Below are 18,847 nucleotides of genomic sequence, written 5' to 3'. Positions count from 1 at the left end.
GTATACTTTTCGATGACGGGGATGAATAAATGGAAAATCGCGAGATTCGTTTCGAACGCACCGGCGACACGAGGGGGGCCGGCGTGAAAAAACGAAAGGGCAAGAACAGTGGCGAAATATACGGGAGGAAGAAAGAAGTAAGGATTCGGGGGTGACCCGGTAGTAGAAAAGGAGAAGAGGCGGCGTGATAAAGAGGGAAGAAGATAGAGAGAGGGAGTGCGCGCGTGATCTCTCGGTGGCCGTGTCGCTGCGAATCGTCAGAATCGGTCGGTTGTACAGAGACGAGTATAACCTATATCCTGAACGCGGCGCTGTTCCATTCTCCGTGCCTCCTCCCTGGCGGATGGCGGCCGCACCTCCTCCTTCTCGTCGATTTTAATCTCGTTAGCGAACACGTGCGCGCCCCGCGCCTACAGACCACTATACGACGACCTACCGTATCGGGGCTTCGCCAATCTGGTTTTGTCTAACAGGATTCTCGAGCGACCGAGGGTTGATAAAAGGCTGCGTACCGAGCGGGCGCGGCGCGAATCGCAGGAGGAGTTGCTCCGCTCGAGGTGTGGGCGCTCGTGCAGCACAGGCAATAACAGCAGACGACCTCGTCATCGTCTTCTATTCTGTCGTCCTCGGTTCGTTGTTTCCGTCTACGTTACCTCTCGTAATCGCGTTCGCTCGTTTGGCATACGTTCGCGTATAGGTTGCGTGTGTGCGCGCACACGGTGCATATTCAGTGTGAATCTATCTCGTCGCGTGTGCGGTACAGAAAGAGTACCCTAAAGAGAGAGAAAGAAAGAGAGAGAAAGAGAGAGTGAGAGAGAGAAAGGAAGAAAAAGAAAGAGAGAGAGGGAGTGAGAGAGTGTGTGAATCGAAGAAAGACAGAGAGATAGGGTAGGAGAACGAAACGAAACAGAGAGGGGGTGAGAGAGAGAAAGAGTGTGAGAAGGAGATAGAGCGCCGGTGGGTTACCACACCCAACCGCGCCGGGGACCGAGTGAACGAGTGAACGAGCCGTACGAGAGCTCTCTCGCGAGTAGTACGCGGGTACAGCGGGGGACCCAGGGACCGACGGTCGAGATTCGACGGAGTACAGTCGGGACTCTCTAGATCTCGATCCAACGGACCTCGCTCTCGCGAAAATCCTCTCTCGCTCTCGTCTCACCAGAATTGTCGAAATCGCGCTGCGAGCAAAGTGCGCGCGTGTGTCTCCCCCGCTTCCTCGACGTCTCTCGCGAATGCGTTTCACGTTTCGTCGCAGCAGAACGTGCGTGCGTGAACAAAGAATAAGGAGAGAAAAGACCGAGAAGGAGGGACACATCAAGCAAAGGAAAAGAGAATAGGAAGAGGTAGATGGGTCTCGGTTCTAGAGAGAATCGAGGAAGAGAAGGTTGAAAAAAGGAAAAGAGGCAGATAGAGAGAAGCTACCGGCCGAGGTTCGTGCGTGTGCGTACATGTGTTGATGTGTCGCTGGCGTCGTCGAGCCCTAGCAGGAGTGCTCCGTCGCCGCGTGTGCCGACGTCGTTGAGAATACGGGGATTCCGGAGACACGTTCGTCGGATCTACGTTTACGTCTAGTCGCTGCCTATCTCCGTGCACGTTGTCGTCGTTGTCACCGACGTCGTCGCCGTCGTCGTCGTCGCCGTGGACAAGTGGTGGTGAATCGTGCTAGTGGCGGTAGTAGTGGTGGTGCGGACGATCGGGAAAGATTTGATCGGCTTGGCCAGGACGAGAGGGAAGGAAGAAGAGAAGGAAACCACGAGGACGGCGACGAGACGTCGTCGCTCGTTCGCGGTGGCAAGGTAATATCGGCCCGACGACGATACCGTGCCGTCGAGCCCGCTGCTGTCTACGACGAACCTCGCCGCCGCTCGGCAATCGCTCGCCACCACCGCAAATCGCTCGTTCCCTCTCTCCCTTCCTCCCTCCCTCTCCTCCCTCCTCCTCCTTTTCCTCCTCCTCCTCGTCCTCTTCCTCCTCATTTTTCTCCTCTCTTCCTCCTCCATCCGTCGAGGATCCTGCCGTCCTGAGCTATGGCGTGCTGCCTGTCGGAAGAGGCGAGGGAGCAGAAACGAATTAATCAGGAGATCGAGCGGCAACTCCGAAAGGATAAACGAGATGCCAGGCGGGAACTTAAGCTGCTACTTTTGGGTGAGTTTAATTTTTCCTCTACGATACTTCATAATCTCTATCATTTTTGTCTTTACGTGTGATTGGTAACCGTAAACCGTAAACCGTAGCTCGTAAACCGTCCTTATCCTGCGTATTTCGGTAATTCGTCTAGCGTTCCGTATTCGATGCGTTCTCTTTTGTACGATAACTACGCCGCGTCGTGCTGCGCCGCGACGTGCCGTGTCGTGCCGTGCCGTGCCGTGCAGTACCGTTCCGTTCCATTCCGGTCTGTTCTCTCTGTCGCGTTTCGACCCGTGGCTGCCGTACCGTCGATCGAATTATCGGGTGTGCCGTCTTTTTCTTTTCACCATCGATACGTTCGCGTTCACCGTGTTTCCTCGCTTCATTCACCGCTTCTCTGGCAAATGTCATGCGGTTCTCTCGGCCGGATCGCCGTTTCTGTCCTGCCCAAGATCGACCACCGATCGGAGAGCACGAGTGTAGTTGACCCAGTCTAGCCGGCGTGCGCTTGACAGCTCTCGACCATAGTCGCTACACGATACTCTGGGGCTTTTCTGCCGGTCGACTATTGTACGCGGCTTTTCCGAAATTGTGACAAATTTTATTTCCTTTGAATTCGCTTTATTTAACGAGTTAAGGCGTTGATTGTCACATATATGTATTTTGCCCTGGGAGTGGCGATAGATTGAAATATACCGTAACATTTCATTTTTGCAAAATATCGTATTGTACCTGCGCAGTTTTTTCTGACAATGTTATCTACATTACTCACATTGTCGACAATTTTTTAGTTCATGAAATGTAATTTATTTTAGTCATTTTAAAAAGTGTAGTAAAACGTCGGTGACCAATGAACACCGACCGTGGCAGTCAACGTGTTACCGATTAAAACAGGGTAAATCGTTCCTGCTCGCTGTCGATGTCGAACTTTCGTCGCGAGCCCTCTAGGTTATCTCGCGTTGCTTAACGTTGCTGCCATTGTATATACACGTACTTGCTTACGATCACGCACAGATTTCTCGAGCTCGGCGGCATGTAAAGAGACGCGAACGTTTTTAGAAAATTGCCAAGATATTAAAAGCCGTTTTATTATTATCGCTGCTTTGTGGGCTGCCGATTGAGCAAATCGATTTTCCCATACGAGAAATTATCGTGGATATGATTTTTATAACGTTCTCGTTGCACGCTGCGCCGCGCTGCTTTAATGAAATTATCAGATTAGCAGGAATGAAGTGGAAGTAGCAACATTTTTTTTTCTTTTTTTTTTACCACGATGGAAATTAATTCGATGCGGTGTTTCGCCGGTTATCCCCGCTATCAGTAAACGAATTCTTCCGATAGGCAGGAGGCGAACCGATTCTAAAATTAGTACAGTTATCGAGAGGTTCGTGCTGATCTTACGTGTACTCCTATATCTTATTCATCTACGCGCTTGTATAGATTTTTCACTCCATGGTAATTTCAACCTTGTTTAATCTAATGTGAAGCTTGTAATGTAATTTGTATCTTATAAATCTATCTTCTATTTCTAAGTTACATACAGTGCCGTGAAAAAGATCTCCAATTTTTCGTTTTATATTCCGCAAACGATGTTCGAACAAATTTTAGCTAATATTGGATATAAGATCGTGACATATTTTTTTTGATACAGTGATACGATATTAGTTAAAATTCGTTAAAACGTCGCTTTTTTGATATAATGCGAAAATTTATTTCGTAAACTGTACGCCACTGTATACGAAATTTGCATCGTAAGTAATAATTCTATTGTTCTTGTTTATCTCGATGCCCATGCAATCTGAGCATACTGAAATAGTACACTTACAGGAATCTTACACATCATTATACTATTTGTGAAAACAAGAAATGGAATTCGTAAAATGTTATCTAAATTAGATATGAGCATAGTTGAATATAGCTACTACTGAATCGTCTATAGTCCAAGCTCTTCGCCAGTAAGTCACGAGCCACTTACACGAGCAATACTTATAATTAGTTTGTATTGTATCAGACATATTTTCCATTGTGAATTACATATAATGCAGTGGCGAGCATATAAATAGGGAAGGTTCTTATATCAAATGCAGTCCACTTACGATTAGCTTGTAATTTGAGACTCGACATAAAAATTTGGGGGCTGTTCTTTATTTCCAGTGCTTCAAAATACATGTATTTTTAAATTCTATATTATAGGAAGAAATGGAAATAGAATTTTTTGTAATATGAGTAGTTGGATTTACAATGTAATTAATTTATACGCTCGCCGCAGTATATGATGTGTTTATACGTATTTAACAGAACAAGACGAGAATGGATACTCAATTCTTTTAAATATATCGATATTGTGCAACGATCTAATGATTAACATTTCAATACTCTTTCGTACATTAGTTTGGTCGAAATGCATATGTTCTATGTGCATGGGTCCCATAGTGCGGATAGAATGTCTATGTCCTATTTCGTTTCTTCTTATTTTCTAAATTAATATAAAAATTCTTGAATATATATATATTCCATACAAAACAAAATTCGAACAAATTCTACATCCATTGGGTGTATTTTTGAATACATACAACAAAAGATTTTTTTTAATTTCAACAATAATTTAATAGTAAAAAAATAGGTAAAGTGTAATACTTAACAGGTGCAATATTTTGTTTATTTAATATATTTGATATATTTTCGAGCGACGAAGAATCGCAAATTGAGATGTACAAGATATTTCACATATTTAACACGGTAATACAATTTTAATTTAATTAATGCTGATAAATGCTGATTTATCATTGAAATATTTTGTTCTTTATGAGGATTCTTGTGAATTTAAATGTATATATTTAACTTTGGAATTTCTAAATACATACTCTGATGCGCTACAGAGTTTTGCGAGATGAATAGTTTTATATTTCTTGCTATTAATGTATATTAGCGTATACATTTTTCGTGAATTAAGTCATTGGTTTATTTTACCTCAATTTTTAATCATTTTACTTAGGTTGGAAATGGTAGATATTTGTTTTTACGGTGTAGCACGTGCAATTTCTAATTATTTACTACTTATACTATACTAATAATTTCTAATTATTCACTACTTTGGAAATTGTAAAGAAGAATGAAGATAAACATAAAAGAATATATTCCGATAAAAATAACTACATAATATGGCTTTAAAGTTAACGTCTCTAAAAACATGTTATTTTCTCAAATATAGGGTAAACGCGAAAAATTAACATTTTTAAATAAGAGAATACTTTTGATATTACTGTTTTTGTAAAAAAAAACGCTATATAAATAATGCACCGAGACTTTTATATAGTATGTTGTTTATATCTAATAAGAAAGTTTTTGAAGCATCAAATATTTTACGAATGCATAAAATAATTAAACGACGCGATTAATTAAAAGCGTCGCAATTATCTTGATGATTTGATAGTTCATCATATTTTACTCATTGTATACTTCTACAAATAGAATCGATAATTAATTTTCCTCGCATAATTATTCGGACGACAATGTAGTAGAAGCCGAACATCGAGGAATGTGCTATTTCTGTTACAAGACTTCGGATATCTCAGTGTGTTTCACAATCTTTTAAATATAAATGAAAACTAAGGGGGAAAAATTAGGAATGTCCACTGATAGCTCGACTTTACGGTATACGTATATCGGACTTTATCGATAACGGCTGAAAATACACATTTTAATTACACAGCAGTATATAATAGGTCGATTAATAATAATTACAAAGTAGAAATGTCCACCAAAGATAATGTTAAAAATTTGGTGTGGTGTATTAAAAATAAGAATTTATCTAGATTAGAAAAGGACAGAATATCGTTGCTTCTTTCATTTTGTAATATCTCTTACTATTGTAAATTTAAATTACGTGAGATATACTAAGGCTATATGTACAGCAGGTGAATGGGAAACGAAATACCTGAATATTAATAACGTGGGCGGATGTTTCTTATTATAATAATGAAAATCGATATTTTCTTGTCTCAGTGCTCTGCTTATAGTCAGGTTGAAAAAAATTAAAATAATGTAAACCAGTTATATGTTTGCTCATAATTTGTTTTATTACCTAATTTATCATAACCATGTGTTGTAATAAATTATGATTTGATGAGTGAATAATATCGTTCACTCACCAAAGCAAGACAGTGAAATAATGCCACTAAAATTAAACAACATTAGCAAAAGAGATGGGCAAAGAAATTTCAGAAATCAATAAAAGCAAAATTACAAAAATTACAAGTTTTGTTTTATCAAGATATAAACGAATGACGTTGGAATATAAACACTTTATGGAAGTCTAGCACGCAAATTAAAAAGTCATAAAAAATTCCATGAATTTAAAAACGGGTAGTATTTATTATAGAGCTATGAATACTTCAATTTTTTTCAAACGTCATAAAATTGTAGGATTTATATGGAAGTGAGGAGAAAGCATTAAGGAAACGTCTGAAATTCCTTTTTATAAGCAGCGCTAAAAAACACAATTCAATATCAATTATATTCAATAATTATAAACTAAAATTCAATAATTTTCAATAACATAATTTTTCAAAAGGAAATTTTACGATTAAGTAACGTTGTCTCTTAATTGATTAAATTAATTGAGCCTCGCTTTTTTGTATCAACTAAAGTAACCATTGAAAATCGAAATGTTCCACTGTATGTATATCAATCAGATTTATGCCAACAGAAATGAGAAGATATTGCTACAAGGACGCGTACAATTTACTAATCATAGCTATAGTTTACAATAATATTATGCATCATATTATATTACACGATTATACCATCGTTCACTGATAAGAAATATCAATGGTTATATAAGTTTTTAAGACTCACTTAATCATTATTCATTTGCAGCACAGTTTCATCGTATCGATATCTACTTATCACTTCGGTGCAGTTTTCGGATGTGAAATTTACAAAGCTTGTATTTGTATGTACAGTAGTTCAGGAAAGTACAATTCGATCCTTCTTGGAAACTTTTAATGTATATACATACATGTCATATAGATCATTTTGAAATGTCATTAGTATGGCAACGAGACACGACTATCAGAAGTTATATTTATTACAAACATAGATACGCTTGGCAAAGCTCACCAAAATATTCCAACAATCTATTATTATTAATTATAACAATAAGCCACGATATACAGGGTGGTTGGTAACTGGTGGTAGAAGCGGAAAGGGGGTGATTCTACGCGAAAAAAGAAGTCGAAAATATAGAATAAAAATTTTTCGTTTGAGGCTTTGTTTTCGAGAAAATCGACTTTGAATTATCACGTCTCGTTATAACGGATCTCACTGTAGATCGTTGTCTCAATGGAAAAATTAAAAAAAAAATTAAAAAAATTTTTATTCTATACTTTCGACTTCTTTTTTCGCATAGAATTACCCCCTTGTATATTGAGGCCATTTGTAGCATTATATGTTTGTTTATTTGCGCATATTAATTCTTCTCTAAACTAGAAGAATATATCTGCAATAAATGATTTTGCAACTCCTACGTATTTCCAAATGGCTTCCAAATTTTCCTATTGCAATCATGATTACAATTGCTAGCGGATTTTAATACAAATTCATATTTTTGACAATATAATTGAAGAAGTCGAGTCTCGGTAGAAAATTGTTTTGCCTATCGAATATTATAGAAAGCGCTATACTTTGGACATCTTACATATCTTTTTGTGTTATGTGCATTCTGTGCACTTGCACATTCAAATTTCCTATAGGTGTCTAAAAATGTGGCAACGTCGAGAACTTTCGTATAATACACACGATACGTTTATACAAATTTTCTATGGCAAATATTCCAGTAATTTCCCGAAACACTGTATTTCTTTTATTCTTCCAACGATCTTTGGTGTTTGGCGCTATACTTTTGACATCTTACATATCTTTTTGTGTTATGTGCATTCTGTGCACTTGCACATTCAAATTTCCTATAGGTGTCTAAAAATGTGGCAACGTCGAGAACTTTCGTATAATACACACGATACGTTTATACAAATTTTCTATGGCAAATATTCCAGTAATTTCCCGAAACACTGTATTTCTTTTATTCTTTCAACGACCTTTGGTGTTTGGCGCTATACTTTTGACATCTTACATATCTTTTTGTGTTATGTGCATTCTGTGCACTTGCGCATTCAAATTTCCTATAGGTGTCTAAAAATGTGGCAACGTCGAGAACTTTCGTATAATGCACACGATACGTTTGCACATGATACGATGTATTTCTTTTATTCTTCCAACGATCTTCGGTGTTTGGTTAACGGTTCAATTAATTCGAAAAACGTGGAATCATTCGAAGACTCACGTGGTTCCGTTACCGATCCACGGCATCAAATCATCCGGCGAATATTATCGACCGCGTAAAATTAGCCGGCGCGCCGTCGAACTTTCTTCCCTTCGGCTGTTTAACATGACGCGTAATAGAATCGGTAATGCGATCCACGCCGGTCGGTTTCAAATCCCTTTGTCGTTCTATAACTTATCTCCGTGAAACTCACCTTGCTTACGATCTGAAAAGTGGCCGGTCGTCACCGCGCATTGTCTCACCGAGACTTTCATGCCTTTGTGACTTCGTGATTCACGCCAGGCCAGCGTGCATATTTACCTAGCTATTCCGCAAAATGAAACCCGAGCTGAACGTGCTCGAAGCGATTTTTTATCGAGTGTCAGCGCGTACGGGCGCCCCGCTGCTCTTTCAAGCGAGTCTTGTTCCGAAATCCAGTACCTACGGTCGCGTGTAGTCGCTGGCAAAGATATATCCGTGCTGCTCTTGCACAATTAAACTACTATTACCGGTGGAATTCTGCACGTTGCAAGTTGCAAGTTACCGGTGCTAATAAATTCTCCTCTGTAACAGTGATAAATTTGAATAAAGTAAATCGAAATAAATGAATTTTACAAGTCGTCGTTTGATTATTTTATATAGCATAACGTAACGTAGCTTGTAACTTGTCGATTCGTTGATGTTACTAGTTGGTAAAATTATTGTGCAACAGAGAGCAGGACGCCATTGCGCAACGAATTTTATTAATTTTTTTTACCTAGTTTACCTTAATTTTCATTATCAACGCAATAATCGAGACGTGACGAAAACAATCTTTGACGGAAACTATAGTGGAATCGATGTCGTAAGAAACGATTTATGTATCGATTTACCAATGAAAATTAGCAATGAAAATCGTTCATTTTTATAAATTTGCCCATGGAGAGTTAACTACTGTCTGTTGTTAGAATGAGTCTCAAGTCAGCGATAACTTTCTTGTTAAAGAGATTGTTACTTTATCAAGATATCGTAATCGTTACTTTCTTAGTGACTCATATATCAAAGTGATTCAGTCTGATAATAGCACGAGTAAAGAATATTTTAATAAGCATTCTATCGTTCCCCTCGTCTTATTTAATAACGAATATTCGATTTATTTGTTTCTGCATCCACCTAGTTTGGAAATATTTTCCTCCAGAAACAACCTGATAATCATGACGTAATTGATTGCAATGTTCTTCTGCAACGGAATTACAAATAATTGCCATACCGATTACGCGATATAACAAATATTAAACATTTCGCATAAAAATAAATTTTATAACATAGCAGGGACTTCGATAAATATCTCGGGACTTTCTCACGTGTTTCGAGAATATAATAAAAGGTTTAACAATGGAAATATACAGGGTGGTTGGTAACTAGTGGTACAAGCGGAAAGGGGGATGATTCTACGCGAAAAAAGAAGCCGAAAATATAGAATAAAAATTTTTTTAAATTCTTTTTAAAATTTTTTTTTAAATCTACAGTGAGATCCGTTATAACGAGACGTGATAAAGTGCACGCGTACCGAGCGAAAATTCAAAGTCGATTTTCTCGAAAACAAAGCCTCAAATGAAAAACTTTTATTCTATATTTTCGACTTCTTTTTTCGCGTAGAATCGCCCCCTTTCCGCTTGTGCCACCAGTTACCGGTTGGTACAGGGTGGTTACCCTGTATAATACGTAATATATTGTCTATGGAGGATTGAAGATCATTCTGCTCCCTTGGAAAAGGATAAAAATTGGCAAAAGTCAAGTCAAGCTTTTTTTTCCCACGAACTCCTCAGTTGTGATCGAGTCAGAAGCAACGTAGACTTAAAACTGTGGACTGTGACTAAGATTTGTAGTGTAAGGTTCAAAGGGCGTATAATCCTAAACATACGGTCGACGATAAAGCTGTGAAACTTGAGATTATATCATTGTTATTATTGTTAGCGAGTATCGCGATATAGTTACATAATTTTGTAGAATTCTCGAATTGCAGTCGAAGCTCCTTAGTAAAGACATATTCCCTATTTTACGGACGTAAGTTCGAGTGCATTATGCGTCTGTTATCGAGGCAAATGCCATTCTAAGAAATGCCGGCTGTTATCGCCTCTTGGTTAATTCGTTTCTCAAATATAGAAAATTGAAGAGTGCTTGTAGAAAACACTGTAAGTGGCAAGAAATAAGTTTTTCAGCAGCAGAAGAAACCTTGTGCATTGTGACGTAGTCGAAATTCATGAGAGAGAAAAGTGTATCTGTAGAAAAGGTCGTATGTGCCAGCTCCTAGTTGTAAAGAAAGCTCAACGTTCCATTCATTTAGACTGATATTTATAATTAATTTTTATATTATTTTATATTATATAATAATGCATTGTACTGTATTTTCTTTATATTATATCAGTATAATATTTATAACTGATATTTATTGACATTTATATTTTTGTATATAGAGGCGACGTTGTGTCACTATCTTCTGAACTTCACTTAAGTTCCACGCTACAGTATTCTCGTTAGTACGTAGAATATTTTCCATCCGAATCAAAATTTTTCAGTTTTAGCACTCGCATGGTATTTCCTATCAATTATAGTCTTTTTCAGTATTTTCTGATTTTCAAGAAACCTTGAAACCCAGCGAGATAGAAAGATTACAACGTATATAATTACATACATTTTACACAATTACACGTTGTAATCTTTCTATCTCGCTGGGTTTCAAGGTTCCTTGAAAATCAGAAAATGCTGAAAAAGACTATAATTGATAGAAAATGTTACGAGTGTTAAAACTGAAAAATGTTGATTCCGATGGAAAATATTCGACGTACTAACGAGGGTACCGTAGCGTGCAATTTAACTGCAGTTCAAACGTATGTAATTATGTGTTATATCGTTTCCATTAAAAAGATCTCGATAATTTAATTAGAAAAATTTGATTAAAAGTTCCATTTTTCTTATTTTGATGACTCACTGCTAGCTGACATAACGTCGATCACTGGTCAGACATGGCGCGAATGCTCACTTCGTGGATGCGGTTCTAGGAATTGGTGGGGATGACTCCGCGTGATTCTGCGCCTACTAAGCGGGCTAAAAATGCATCTATTAAACGAGAAATACCGTATCTTGTTTGTAGTAGTTCTAATAATTTCGACTGAAATAGATACGTAGAGTTGCAGATTTTATAAGAAAAAGTGTGGCGAAACTGATGAGTCAGGAAATACATTTTTACATTACGAAGGAACACGATTCATAGAAAATAAATGATTTCATTGCCAATAACGCATAGTGATCATTTTCGTCGAGACAAAGATTTATACAGGTTTTTAATAGGATATTTTCCCTGTTATTTTTATTTCTTCGAAATAGAATTTTTTAATTCTTCCATATCGTTAGATCGTGTATCACATTTGCATAATTTCTTGAACACTTTAACATTTCAAAGAAAATCTTTGACACGTTTCGCAACATACACACTGCACATTTGCTTAATCATTGTCATGACACACATGTAAAATTGTTTCGAGCCGTTTGATAGGCGCGCTTGCCTCATTGTTTTTACTATTCGCTCGACTATCGATAAACTCGATATCTTTTTTGTTGGCATAACCTCTACGCGTATGACTTCCCTATATTATTAATTTTTATTTCATCAAACTTACAGCTGAAGCTCTTCCAAAATAACTGATTTTTTAAGTGGTCATTTAAACGCTCTGTTTCCCTTCTAATTTGTCGAATGTTCTACATTTTCTATATCTGTATTACATTCAAACATCGTTGGAATTTTGCGTTGAAAAGATATTTTACTAGAAAAATTGGATCTGTATCATTTTCGAAACAGCACGTTCTTCTTCAACACGATCTCTCCGCCATTTTCTATTAAAATAGTAGAATATTAGAATAGTAGGAAAATAGCAATAATCGGCAATCTTCGAGAGGCCAACGACTTATTCCGCAAGGAATGATTCGAACGTAATGCTGACCAGACTCGTAGTTGAACATTCTCTCGAATCAAGAATTCTCAATTATCTCAGATTATCTCAGTTGTTTGGGTGTCTACCGGTAGCCGGGTAATTTTCATCTACCTGAATATTCCAGCGGGTACTCGAGTACCTGTTTGCCTCGTAAATCAACAGTTGTAGTCTGAGTAACGCAGTTCTTTTATACTCAGATTTTCTTTTACGCTTTTCAATTTTAGGTCAACTGCACGCTTACTTCAGCTCTCGGTCTATTTGCCTTGCCTTTTATCCTTTATCGTAGTGAGTAATTCATACGTCACAATAGAGCGTGGATGTTTAGGCAAACACATAATTTTATAAACTTAATTAAGAAAAATGAAACTTAAATAAAGATTTATTTCGTCTGGTAATACTAAACATTACGAAAAGTGTTTCACTTTGAATATTTTATATGCTGTTGCATATTATTGCGCCTTTAAATTTCTTGTAAATGCATAAACGTTCGCTGTCTGGTCATAAACTATAGTCGTGACAGTAGCATGGTCGTCTGTTAAAAAAGAAAGCAAATGGAATGAAACATTTTTATTTGTCATGACGGTTTTTAGAACGTTTGACCCACCAGCAAATCATACCGTACACTGCCTATTCGTATTTTCAGCTATTTAATAAATAAATAATGACAAATAATCTGGCCAGATATCGAGAGTGTTGTATAAGTCCGAAGGAAATAATTATGCGAAAATGCATAAAAAATGTAGGATGTTAACTTCTCACTCGGAAGTTAGTCTTTGAGAAAATCAATTTTCAGATATACTTAAAGATATACAGTTGGTAAAATGAAATATTATCGTTGTAATTTTTTTTGTCGTGTTTTTTTGAATCGAGTATGTATAGACATTGTATAGAAAAACAATATGCGGTATAGCGTCGCTTGACGAATTGTATGTTAGCTATGTGCATATGTTTGTGATGTAGCAATTATTCAAAGTTGAATTCTTTCAAGACTTTGCTCTGCACGAAAAAACTTTACTTCGTACTTATTTATACAATATTGTAAGCACAAACAAAATAAATTTCATCAACAATGAGTTATTATGGTTAATCGTTCGATTATCGAATTACATTCTAATTTCTTTATTTTTTCCATTTTTCTCATGTACCAACAATATGCGCAATTTCTCACATGCTTTTATAAAAAGAAAGTAACGCTGTAAATTATGAGATCAACGGAAAGAAATGTATCTAACTGATTATGAATTTTATCTTCGCTAGATTTCACGTTGTTCGTACATTTAAAGGAAGTTTAAGACTGCAAAAATGTACAGGATACGCAAATATATAAAATATCCAGAGCGTGCCACTCGTTATAATATTTAGCGAGTAAAACAAGTCTCTGCTTGGCTTCTACCTTTTCCGTTGCGTTCATAAAAATTTCAATTCGTACGAACGTCCGCAGTCCAGGCACTGATAAATTATTAAAGCGCAATCGGGCATCAGCAGCCCTTTTTTTTTTAAGGGACCAACAACTTTTCCACTACACGAGGATTCGGCTTTATTTTCTCTTCCTCTGGCTCGTATTATTCCCTCGATTTGTCGCTCGCGTTTTCTCTGCAAAATCGCATTTGTTCTCGCGTTCTCGAGGCTCGTTTTTAGCAAAACAAAAAAAGGCCAAAGCTTCGTTTATCTCACCGATATCATGTTCGCCAAGGTGCACGCGTTCGTCGCGATATTATTATTCATTCGTAAGAGATATCCTGCGAACAGTGTAGCGATTGCCTCATCGCAAGAACAGCCGATTCTTGCTTATTCCGTTGCCGCGTGTGTGACTACCGTTTTATCTAGTTCCACGTTGCCTGTGGAAATTCCGAAACGTGAAATTCGGCGATAGTGACCTGGAAAATGGCTATCACGGTTCCATGATAAAGTTACGGGGTGTTCAGCACTCGGTTATCGACAGGGGATTCCCTTGCAACTTGGCTTCGAATTTGAAGGGCACGTAGTACCTGTTAAAATACGCAGTGTCGCGATGATGAACGCGAGATGGAACGTAATTAGCAGGTGCGCGTGTCCCTGCAATTTTATATTTTTATGATATATAAACATTTTGCTCCTGTTTCGCGCTAAATACGATGCGCGCTTGAGCATTTAACATTTTACACATATTTATTGTCGCTCTTATATTCGCTATTTTATATACAGGGTGGTTGGTAACTGATGGTACAAGCGGAAAGCAGGTGATTCTACGTGAAAAATGAAGTCGAAAATATAGAATAAAAATTTTTCGTTTGAGGCTTTGTTTTCGAGAAAATCGACTTTGAATTTTGGCTCGGTACGCGTGCACTTTATCACGTCTCGTTATAACGGATCTCACTGTAGATCGTTGTCTCGATGAAAAAATAAAAAAAAAAATTTTATTTTATATTTTCGACTTCTTTTTTCGCGTAGAATCACCCCCTTTCCGCTTGTGCCACCAGTTACCAACCACCCTGTATATTTACTGTTACTTCTATATGTACTATTTTATATATGTTTGTATATCGTTTGCGCTGCATATGTCTGTATACGTACTTTGAAATTTGCCACGAATGCATGGACATTCTAGCAATTAGTTGCGAATAATAAATGGGCTTTCGTGAATGAAGTATCAATCAAGTTACTTAAGAACGTTATATGATGAGAAAAGAAGAATTGAGTGGCTAACGACAAAAACGACTAGACAATAAGCTGGATTCATAATACAGACGATTTATATCTTTACTTAGGCATTGTGTGATAGAAATTAACCGGTTGTATAATAACTTTTATCACGAGGTCCACAACTTCATTGTTTGATCATTGTTGTCCTGCTAACATATCATGGATCTAAAATCAATTTTAATATCACATTTATTTGATCAATTGGTTTTATTTTAATATTTGCAATTGGAGGATTAACAGGAGTTACATTATCTAATTCATCCATTGATATTATTTTACATGATACATATTATGTAGCATCTAAATTTTAATATTACATTTACTTGATCAATTGGTTTTATTTTAATATTTGCAATTGGAGGATTAACAGGAGTTACATTATCTAATTCATCAATTGATATTATTTTACATGATACTTATTATGTAGCAAGACATAAATATGTAGGATCTAAATTTTAATATCACATTTATTTGATCAATTGGTTTTATTTTAATATTTGCAATTGGAGGATTAACAGGAGTTATATTATCTAATTCATCAATTGATATTATTTTACATGATACATATTATGTGGTAGAACATTTTCACTATGTTTTATCAATAAGAGCAGTATTTGCAATCATTACAAGATTAATTCATTGATATCCTTTAATTACTAATTAATTATAATTTGTAATTAATTGTTTAATTAATTGTAATTGTACACATTTCAAGAATTGTGTAATATATTGAATATTTTGCTTAAAAACGTTGAAATGCAAAGGTACTAGAGTAAGAAGCAGTCTTTTGCTCTGCTGGGCAAAGATAAACATGGACAATTCATCGGTGAAGTATTTTTTACTTGGGAATGTTATACGATAATTCAACAAGAATTGAAAGCAAATTGTGAGAAATTCTCTACACGCAATTGTTCTTAAAATGCCATTTTTCGACACATTTTGCCAGGATTCTCGTCGTCTCTTTTCAAAACTGTTTCTTGCAAATCGAAAATACCAACCGATTTCGATCTTTGAAGATTCGATACACGTTGCAATTTTTCTTAGTCGCCGATGCACGGTACTCAACACATTACCTGCGGTTATCTGCGATTTGCAGAAGCTTCTTTGTGCAATGAAATAGTTGGAGACGCCTCATAATTCCGAAGCTAATGATTAGGTTGCGGATATTTATGCAAATTTATATTTCTGTGAGAATAATGAAACGAACAGCACTTAGATAGCGACTTGTTTCACCTGTTAAATACCCTAACAAATACTCTGTACTTTGGTATTTTATATATTTTTATGTATTACGTGCATTCCATACGCGTTTGCCTTCACAAAAACATAAAGATGCACAGTTTACTGATGACATTTTCCATATCTTTTTTTACATTCTCGTCCCTATCGGATATTTTATTCACGCGTTTCGTGCACGGTATGCTTTTCACATTCCGCATAGAAGCATAAAAATCAGCAGCATCCTAATAATATTTCAACCGCCCCTCTTATTAAACTCTTTTTCACGAGGTTCGACTTCGACTTTCTCAAACAGACTGCGTACATTTACGTTTACTTTGAAACTTGCATCTCGTACATTTGTCACGTGAGGTTTGCTTTCTCTCTTTCAATGGAAACACAGGTATTGCGCGATCTTGAGCAAACGCGATCTCGCGTTTAGAGCAAAGAGAGGAGACAGAACGCTGGCCAAAGTATCGAAGGATGGTGCTATCTGCCGCGAAGTGAAATCAGAATCCCACGGTTTCGCCGTGATAATCGGACGTTGCTTTAATTGAATCGCCAGCCTGGTAACGAAGAACGAGGTTTTTGGTGAAATTCGAGGGATTCATCGATTGGTTTAGCTGGTTACCGTTAGTCATGTTTCCTGACGACACGCGCGGCACACGCGACCACTTTCCCGTGTCGATGAACCGCCAGATCTCTGAAATACAGCGCTATAAACGCGCTGAATATTTCGAAACCGTAGGAGAAAATCATGATAAATCGCGTGTCCACTTTTCCACTCTGGCAACAGATTGCGAGAAAACTATGAGCGACGAGTTTCAGATGTAAATGCGAATAGGCTGTTTCAAGCAGTTGAGGTCGTCAGGTCCCACCAAAAAACAGGCGAAAAGGATTTAATCGTCAAATATTATTAATAGATGGCGGATTTTTATAGCTTTACGCGGAATGTGAAGATGCAAAAGCGTGCAATGTCGAAGTCGTAGCTGAAATTTTCGAACTCAATATTTTTCGAAAACTTTCGATAATTTTCGTCACGGAATCTTCTTCACTCTGCTTGAGGCGATTTCTTTTATTATTATCGTAATCTGCAATCTATCGTACAGCGATAATCAGCGCAGACGACTTGAAATGTGAGAGAAGGAAACGAGCAATGTCCATTTTTCGTCATTTTCCACTTTGCGGCTTATTTTGTTTGCGAAAACTAGAATTACAGAAGCATCAAGCGGCAACGATCGTGACGTTCAAAGCGTCTCCGGAAGATGAAGATTCGGTGCACAAATCGAAAACAATGTCCACTACGTACTACAACAAAACACAGGTAGAAATAATTAATATTTTATTAAACATTCTTAGGACGTCCAGGTATAAACTTGGTTTCGTTCGTTTCATTCTTGTATGATGAAAAGATGGCAACTTAACTTTTTGAATAAAGCTACTTCGTGACATTCCTCGTTTTTTCTCTATCTTCTCTTCACGCGTATAAATTTAAACTCGCGTTTTTCTTGTACGTATTTGATTACGAAATCTGTTGCTGAGCTGTGACAACGTTTCATTTGCGAAATATTAGAACTGCACGATAATCGCGTGCTAGACGATATCAGCTACGTTTAAGGTAAAAGCTGAATCTTAAAAATAAAAGCGCTGTCTCGGCGATTCGGTTTCGTTTATCGATCGCGGCGCCGACTCGCGTTCGTATTTGCCGCGTGTTTCGTGCGGCGTGCACTTTCGCACGTAAAACTGGCCGATGCGTGTTCGATTACTTAACGCGTCGTACAAATATTGTGGAAGACGCGGAATTTGTCATTACGCAATCGCTAAATAATTCTTAATGGCTCGTTAACGACACGTTCGTTTCTCTTCGTATCGATCGTCAGGCTTCTAACGAACTGTTTCGTAATTTCGGCAATGAGCGAGGGAACGATGGAGACTACGCGATTAAAACGATTTTGAAAAGAAAGCTGGTAGAAGTGCGTGAACTTGGAAACGCACTTATCGATCAAAGTTCAAATTTAAAGTTAAGGTATCTTTTATTTCATTTCGTAAGTCACATCCTCTGTTTGTTTACAGAGGAACAATCGTAAGATTCAGCACGTTTCCATTTGCTTTTCAACCTCTTCGTTTTAACTTCATTTTAAAATCATTTTGCCAATGCTTTTCAAAATATTGCGCGCCGTAGTATTCCACCATAGCCTTCTCAATAATTTGATACTTTGCTTTTCTTACTTTCTGTCAAATGGTTTTAAGAGACTCGGCTGCGTCTGCGAGGCACGTCACATTCAAATATTTCCTGTTAGTCATAAAGCGAAGATAGAATAAAAAGATGAACACGCGCGTACGTTTGTGTTGAAAATATTAAACATTCTAAACGGTGTACTACATTTCAGTAGATAGCGAAAGAGTTAATGAAACGCTCCTTGCGATCGTATCGAGTAATTCAAGAATCATTTACTTGATCGAGTCGTTTGAATACTTTAAAAGCTTCGATATACTGTATGAATTACATGTGTGCATAGCGAAATGTTAT

At 37.3% G+C, this 18,847-nt stretch overlaps 1 long non-coding RNA gene across 1 annotated transcript; it reads left to right on the top strand.

The window, feature by feature from the left end:
- The first annotated feature begins 7 nt into the window (after positions 1-7).
- Positions 8-1,736, top strand: LOC117152143. The gene is made up of 2 exons (XR_004462413.1): positions 8-629; positions 1,259-1,736. It is a non-coding gene; the product is annotated as an uncharacterized LOC117152143 (long non-coding RNA).
- The last annotated feature ends 17,111 nt before the right edge of the window (positions 1,737-18,847 follow it).

The sequence above is a fragment of the Bombus impatiens genome, unplaced genomic scaffold, assembly GCF_000188095.3.
Source record: "Bombus impatiens unplaced genomic scaffold, BIMP_2.2 scf_0723, whole genome shotgun sequence".
Taxonomy (NCBI): domain Eukaryota; kingdom Metazoa; phylum Arthropoda; class Insecta; order Hymenoptera; family Apidae; genus Bombus; species Bombus impatiens.
This window is presented reverse-complemented; position numbering and strand designations above follow the sequence as displayed.